The sequence below is a fragment of the Myotis myotis genome, unplaced genomic scaffold (genome assembly GCF_014108235.1).
Source record: "Myotis myotis isolate mMyoMyo1 unplaced genomic scaffold, mMyoMyo1.p scaffold_m19_p_2, whole genome shotgun sequence".
Lineage (NCBI taxonomy): Eukaryota > Metazoa > Chordata > Mammalia > Chiroptera > Vespertilionidae > Myotis > Myotis myotis.
The window spans coordinates 144,345,904-144,354,702 of record NW_023416324.1 but is presented as its reverse complement, the minus strand read 5'-3'; the positions used below and the strand labels follow the sequence as shown (position 1 = coordinate 144,354,702).

Here is an 8,799-nt window from a genome sequence, read left to right as displayed (position 1 = left end):
TGAATACTGTAATATGCCACACAGATCTTTCTTAAGGATTAATATATTTATTCATCCAGGAGCTGAAAATGCTTCTAAAAGAAGGTCCTTAGTCCATTTAGAAGAGTACCTCAATTAAAGAAACCTGACCTGCTGATGGTAACATTTTCCATGCGCAGCTTACATCCAATGACTAATCACATGTGGGCATATGAAGATCCCTTGTGTCAACCTGAGACAACGTTCAGTGGCTATCTCAGTCCTGAGATGTGTGGTCCCCTGGGGCTTTCATTGGACCTTCACCTCAGTTCTACTTCCTTCCCTACTCAATACTGCTTCCTGACTCTCCCTTCCACAGGTCTTGATCCTAAAATCACTCCCTGATAATTTTCCATCATGCTCATTTTCACATCTGGATCTGATTCCTGGATAATCCAGGCTGGGATACTTTGTATTGTATCTATCTATCTATCTATCTATCTATCTATCTATCTATCCATCTATCCATCTATCATCTATCTATCTTTCTCTAACTATCATCTATCATTTATCTATCTATCCATACATACACTTTAAGAAATTGTAATTAAATCTTTTGGTGTGCATTTAAACATTTTTAATATGCCAAATGACAGTTCTCAATTACCTACCTTCTGTTTCTCTGAAATAAAAATTAGTTACTTCATTAAAAATTATAACATGCATGAGTGATTGAGGCTCTACTATGGGTAATAGTGCCAAAGAAATTTAACTGTGTATGTAAGGTTATGAGATGTGTTTTGGTTTATCAAAAGAAAATATTAACTAATTGGTCTCATAGGAACATGTGTGATATAGAACAGTCTGTACCCTGGTGGGTCTTGAGAATGTAATAGAGAATTTTACTGAAAAAACTACAATCAGTAATGTGAGGATAGCACTTGGCAGAAACTTCTGAAAACAGAGTGGATACAATTCTTTGGCAACTAAGCAATTCGGGAAGAATGACTCATGTTAATTACAACGGAACAAATCTTTCTTATTGCCCAGTCTCTGTCAATGGGGGGGGCAATTGAGCAATAATTATTTTTCAAAAGACAGAAAATAGATGCAGTTGGCTGAGGCCCCAACTGATTTATCCATCACATTTGTGCATGTATCATCAAATCCCAAACTAATGACTATCATCATTATTTATTGGAATCATTAACAACAGTTTTATCATTTTTTGTAGTCCAAGTTTGCTCATGGCCTGACCTCTGCTTATCACTTCTGCCTCATTCCTTGTCCTCCTCCTCCTGCCTATGTGCTGCCACCCAACCCACAAGCCACACATTCTGCTCCTGATCGGGGAGTAAACCCCGTGCTCTTGCTCCAAGACACAGGCAAATGATCAAGAGGGCAGAGTCTGCATCCAGTCCAGTCCTACATTTACTCTGCCACTTTCAAAGTGTATGACCTACAGTGAGTTACTTTATCACTTTATGCTTTAATTTTCTCACCTGTAAATTGAGAATAATGTTAGTACCTACCTCATTCTGTTGAGAAGGGATTAAGTAGAGAGTGCTTGGTTCATAGTAGCTCAAATATTCTCTAGTGCTCTGCTGTTTGTTAGCCATGACATATTCCTGTTTAGGGAATCTTCTGCTCTGTTTTCCACTCTAAATCTATTATACTGTTTGGGGGTATATTAAATGTGTGTGTTTAAACATTTCCAATTCTATTTCATGAATGTGTATAATAAAGGCATTCATTTTTGATAGAGTACTTGTGCATGTGGATTATTGAGTGATTGTTGAGAAGTTAATGAAAATTTTATTAAAAATGTTCCTGTTGCCTAGAGACAACATAGATGCCTCAAAATATCTCTATAAATTTTGTATTGAACAACTGAAGGGTAGATGTAGATTTGTTTCTTCTTATAAAAATAATTAAGTTTTTTTCCTTTAAATTATTTGGGGGAGGCAGCGGGGAGGATGAGGAAAGGATAGCTGAAGCAAATGTGGAGAAATATTGATAACTGTCGACTGGAAGATACTGGGGATATGGGGTTTATTAGTCCAGGTGCTCCAAGAAACAGACACCAAGATAAGATTAAAGTTTTTATTTTATTAGAGGAAATGGCTATGAGAAAGGAAATAGAGAAGGAGCCAGAAAGGCTGGGAGAGCATCATTCTAAATGCAAGTCTGACCCTCAGTGAAGGAAGGAAGAAGGGAGGGTATAGTCAGTGCATCTGAGATTGCAGTGCTGTTGAAACTGGAGAGTCAACGGGTCTGGGCTGCCTGTCAGTACTTGTGCCAATTCAGCAGAGACAAGGTTGAATCATATATGAGCAGTTATTCTAATACTGCCAGCAGTACGGGAGAGCAGCAGGTCAGTCACAAAACCTGCCCCCTCACCCCCCACCATAAGCCAGCTGCTTATATTGTATAGAAAGAGGAAGGTTACATGGGAAAGTAGGCAAACGGGATAAGATTGAGTATGCAAAATGGGCAGTTTACAGGCAGTGTGGGCTGGGCTTTGCAAAGGCATGGGGTTATGCAAAGGGATGGCACCTCTGTTTCTGCAACCTGGTTATTAATCTTTCCATGATAATAGGCAGGTCCTGGATATAGAGGATGGGCTGAATTTCCAGGTGAGCTCCCAGGTCCCCCAAGCAACTCCCAACCAGGTTAGAATGTGCTTTCTTTAATCAAACCAAAACAATCATTGTTGACAGAGCATGTAATATTTCTTACTAGAGGCCCAGTGCACAAAATTTATGCATTGGGGGGAGGGCTCCCCTCAGCCCAGCCTGCACCCTCTCTAATACGGGACCCTTGGGGGGATGTCCAACTGCTGGTTTAAGCCTGATCTTGTGAGGGTAATTTGCATATTACCTCTTTATTATATAGGATAATTACAGCTGGTCCCCAATATTCCACTTCTGACCTTAACCCTGGCTTGGAGTCTAAGGACAGTGTGCCCAAGAACAGTGGGCCTTCAGTGAAAGTCACCAGTCAGGCTTGTCTTAGCATCCCTGCCTCATTTGAGAGGCCCAGCCCTGGGGAGGTGCCACCTCAGCACCATCAGAGCCCAGCAGCTGGGCCCCATGTTCTTTAAGAAGTAGAAGGGCTGAAAAGCATGCTCTCTTGGTTGACACATTAATAGTTTATTAAACTATTCTCTTTAAAATAGTAATAATAAAAATAATTAAATGTGTACCAGGGGTGGGCAAACTTTTTGACTCTAGGGCCACAATGGGTTCTTAAACTGGACCGGAGGGCCGGAACAAAAGCATGGATGGAGTGTTTGTGTGAACTAATATAAATTCAAAGTAAACATCATTACATAAAAGGGTGCGGTCTTTTTTTTCAATAGTTTTATTCATTTCAAACGGGCAGGATCTGGCCCACGGGCCGTAGTTTGCCCACAGCTGGAGACACTCCAGAGGAAAAAAAGTCTCTCTTCTTTTACCTTGGCTGGCACTCTATAGGGAGAATATCCTGGAATTCTCAGGTAATCGGTCTCAGGTGTGGCTCAGAGGAGAGGCTGGCATGTGTGAGGAGACTGAAATGCTGGTTCACATTCCGTTCCTGACTCTGGCTGTTACTCTCACCAACAGGATTGCCGTGTGCTCAGCCAAGCTGCTGTGCTCATATCTGTCACAAACTGCTGAATGGTTGCAGGAAGGCTTTAAAAAGTACATATTTATTTTCCCAGGGACTAATGGCACCCTGCTTTTGGTCTAATAATGGGCTTTGCATTGTGTATTTTAAACTTATGGAGCATTAGTTAATTCCTATGATGCATGCCAGCAATGTGATTAAATCTAATTCTCATTAGATCAATCTGATTAATTGGTTACCCGTGAGCCTCCCCCAGGTACAATTTTTCTCTTCAAAGCACTAAAAATAACATCTTTGCAGAATCCTCCAAAATGTATGCTATAAGCCAGTTGCCACAGTCAAAATGGAATTATTTATTCAAACATCTTATCTGCATCTGAGTATTTGACAATTATGGCGAATAGCAACATAACAAATATGGAGAAATGTTCTGGGTGCAATTTTTTCACTTTTGACACTTAATTTCCTGTCACACATTGATTTCTGATGACACAATTTCCTGTCACACATTGATTTCAAAACCCTCAGAATCCCAAAACATTTCTTCTATTAGTTTTTTTTCCTTGATCCCTCATTAGATTTCCTTGACACCCTTGGATACCATACTCTAGTCACTCTTCTTCACATCTAAATATTTTTTATTATCCTAATTTAATTTGGGGTGGGGCATATCAAATCAACAAAACATGTATCAATCAACTAAAAGACCATGCAAATTTAAATATACATATGGAAAACTCAGAACTATTATTTGTTTTTTGTTTATTTTTGCTCACTCAAGAAATCAGTCAATATATCTTTCATATTTATAATTTTCTTGTCATTCTTTTTCTACTGTGATGGTCTTGGCCTCTTCATTTTTTGTCCTTATTACTGCAATAGTTTTTTAAAGAAATTGTAATATCCTAAAGTGCTTACTTTTAGTAATTGCTAAAAATAAAATAGAAACTATAATGGAGGAATGTACAAGACAAATGTTTCTTCACAAAAGGGGAAAATCAATAAACATACACTTTCTCAGTGTTCCAAGTATCAGTAAGCAATAGTACATACTTTTTGGTGTTCTAGGAAATTCCAGTACAATTGACAAATGGAAAGGATTTTATTGTCAATAAGCCAATGAAACTTAGTTGTGGTATTTAGCCTGCAGGTGGTTTCTTTACCTGGAGAAGGGGTAGGATAAGGTCAACAATATCATATATGACTAGAGGCCCTATGCACAAATTCATGCACGGGTGGGGTCCCTTGGCCTGGCCAGCGGTAGGTGTTGATTGGGCTGTCTCACCCAGTCCCAATCATGATCAATCGGGGCTGGCCGGCCACAGGGAGGGACTGTGGGAGGTTGACTGTGGGAGTGCACTGATCACTAGGGGGCAGCTCCTGCATTGAGCATCTGCCCCCTATTGGTCAGTGCACATCATAGCGACTGGTCAACCAGCTGAGTGGTTGACCAGTCATAATAGTCACTTAGGTTTTATATACTAGTATATACTAATAGACTCAAGGTCCGATGCACAAAATTCATGCAAGAGAAGGCCTTCCTTCCCCCAGCTGCTGGCACTGGCTTTTCTCTGGCACCCGGAACCTGGGCTTCCCTCCCAGCCCTGACTTCATCCGGAAGGTCATCCGGAAGGACATCTGGTCTAATTAGCATATTATGTTTTCATTATTATAGATAGTACATGGAAGTCCAAGAATGTCTTGGAATATTTATAGATTTTACATATAAAAGGCAATTATTTATATTTTGGGATATATTTATAATTTTAATACAGGGGTAAATGATCAACATTGTTTAAAATTAACTTTTTGAATACACTCTTATGATTGATATTTATGTGTTAACTACTATGAAACTGAGACTATTATTGGAAAGAACCTTTCCTTCTTTTTTTACAGTGAATTCAGGCTCTTTCAGAGTTTTCACATTTCTGTTTTGAGATCAGGAGGTGCTGTTGTATTAAAGTTGCAGGTTTCTTTAAAAAAATCCCAAAAGCAGGTCTCCATTTTCATTGTCATCAATGAAACAGTCAGAAGTTCATAACACTCATACTTAATCCACAACTTGCCCAGCATCTGAGTGAGACTGGTCGATGTGACTTGCTGGCAGAGGTCATTCCAGGGTAAGCGGGATCTGCACTTTTTCCATAGCTTGTCCCAGACACTGGTTCCTGACACAAGAATAATGAGAATCTTAGCCTTGGCATCTAAGAGACTATGGAAGAATTTCAGGAAAACTGGGATGTCTTTTACATAATACAGAATCTGAATCATATGAATAAAGTACCTTTTCTGAAGTTCTTTTTTTCCATCATTCTATTTTGACATTTAGATGACGTCACCTTATATTATACCAAGCAAACTTTATGTCCTTGTGGTCTTATGACTTGGCTTCAAACTCTTTGTACTTGGCAATTTGTTTAGCATGTGGTTCAACAACTTCAGTGTTGATATGAACTCCTGGGTATTGAGCCTGCACATTGGAGAGAATTTGAAGGTCAATTTCATCTCACCTCTGTCAATGCTTAGAATCTTAATTTCTGATTTGTTGTCTCTGATCCTTGCTATTCTGCCTGGCAGCTTCTTGTCGGCGAATTCCTGCATGCACTGGTATTCTGTGGAATTGTTGAGAAACCTCAGAAAAGATTCCACATATCTGCTGTGATCAGGAAACAGGTTCCTCATGGAAGAGGCCATATTTAGTTTTCTCTGCAGTAGCTTCTTAACAGGTCTCCCTGTCTCTAGTTTATCCCCTCCCTTGCTAATTTCTTTTATTCAACATGGCTAGTATAATTCCCCACTTTCATCTTGGAAATTTCCTCACTTAAAAACTGACAGTGCTTGTTATTTAATCAAAATGAAACTCTTCAGCTTTTCTACCTTAAAGTCAAATACTGACCTCTGACCAGTGGAGTGTGGTCAGAGATTGATGTTCTTATATTCATGCCTGGACCACAAAACCTCCTACACCACTGGCCACAGGCTTTCTGCCTTCCACCATTTGCTGGCTGAATGTAGGGGACCCAGCAGAGAACTTCGTGGTAGGCAGTGATGGCGAACCTATGACACACATGTCAGAGGTGACATGCGAACTCATTTTTTGGGTTGATTTTTCTTTATTAAATGACACTTAAATATATAAAATAAATATCAAAAATATGTCTTTGTTTTACTATGGTTGCAAATGTCAAAAAATTTCTATATGTGACACTGCACCAGATTTAAGTTAGGGTTTTTTCAAAATGCTGACACGCCGAGCTCAAAAGGTTCACCATCACTGGTGGTAGGAGATCTAAAAGATTAGGGTCCCTGAATAACTTCATAGTGCAGAACTCTTTGTCCCTAAATCCCACTCCCTCAATGATGTTAGAAAAAAAAATTCCATTGTGTGAAGACAATGGACTTTTGGGGATACTTGTTGAACAGTTATCTAGTAAGCCTAATATGTATCAGTTTTGAAAGAGCAGTGTTGTCGCGCAAATCAAGATTAATAAATTTGGGAGTTTAATATGGAGATCTGGGAGTTTTTACTAGTATATATAGTTTTTTCATTAGTTCCTTGCATGTGGCTTTTGCATATACTTACGATGTGGTTATAAACCCACCATAAACCCATCATGAATTAATAATAAGTATTATAAGTAAAAAATGCAATTAATACACCAAACATACTGAATGTCATAGCTTGGAGTATCCTACATTAAATTGTTCAGAATAGTTACATTAGCTTGCATTTAGGCAATGATTTGAGTTTCATTTCAAGAATAATTGCTTTTTTTTCTTCTTCTCACCCGAGTGGGAGATAGAGATGGGCATTTCGTAGACATGGTGGGATATGCAAACACAAAGCACCATATCCATAAAGCACTAAGAACTCAGTACACTGTAGAATACTGTTTACCCCAGTGATCGTGTGCCTGACTAGGAGCTGCAGCTCACCGCCACTGCCCAGCATCATGAGAGAGTATTTTATTGCATGTTGCTAGCCTGGGAAAAGATCAAAATTCAAAATTTGACTATGGTTTCTAACTGAATGTGTATTTTTTTGCCCCATCATAAAGTAAAACCATCATTAAGTCAAGGACAGTCTGTTATAGTCTTTTTACAATTTTTTAAGCAAATCATTTTTAATCTTATTTTGAAGCATTTGGTAATAGTATCTATTTATTTGTTTACTCATTCATGCATGCAACAAACCTTTATTTAGCATTATTTTGTCCCAGGCACTGTGTTTATAAAAGCAGGAAAAAAATGATTATATCTTCAATTTATAAAACTTAATGGACTATATTACAATCTAACCTTAACCCTATTGACCCTAACTTTTATGCTCAATATCAAACCTCAACACTATCACCCCTCTCAGAATCACAGGTGATTAGAGCCTTATTTTCAGGCCTTGTCTGAGACACCCAGAATTGTTCTTCTACCTGATTGTTCCTAAGATCTGATGCTAATGGAAGAGGGTTTTGTTTGTTTTTCTCATTATTGATTCTGGAAGAAGAATTCAATTTTACTGAATTCCCATCCTTGTACAAAATCAATGTAGATTTTCTTTTGAAAGCACCCATTACTTTAGGCAGTCCTTTTCATGGTTTGAGTACTTTGATGTCAATACCATGGTAAAGAAAACAGCTCCTATAACTTCTGGCAGTTGAAATTTTGGTGTTAGTTAACTAGATCTAGGGTCATGGGAAAGAAATCACATCTTCTGACATGGTCTAGCACTAATGGAGTATGTCACTCATTGGCCATTTCTCTTTTCAACCATCCTTCTCTCTGCCATCTGCTGAAGTCTGTCTGTTACCTGAGGGCATAACACTGACATTTGCTAGCTCACTACTTTGGATTTCACATTTTGGACAAAATACAGGGATGTGATACTCAGGTCTTGACACTTTATTTTAAAATCCTCTTTTGCTTCCTACTAACACCAGTAGTTCATTCTTCAAATTTCCTGCAATTAGAAAATAAATTATATATATATAAAGAGCTTTTGATTTCACTCCTAGGAAACTTAAAATAAAGAGCTGACTCATCAACTCACAGATGAGCTTGGTCAATGCCAGTCTCTGGCATGTGTAAGATTGTTAAGCAATCTCTCAAAAGATCCTTTCACAACCTTTCTGAGTGTGTGGTGGTTGAAGTATGTCAAGAAAGATCAAGAGAGAGAAAAGGGGAATAAAAAGAAGCCTTATGTTTGATTTCTGAGCCTGGCTCTGGAACCAGACC

General features: G+C 38.6%; 1 pseudogene; it reads right to left on the bottom strand.

Annotated features, from left to right (window-relative positions):
• Positions 1-5,401: 5,401 nt before the first annotated feature.
• Positions 5,402-6,264, bottom strand: LOC118675708 (annotated as a pseudogene).
• Between the last annotated feature and the right edge of the window lie 2,535 nt (positions 6,265-8,799).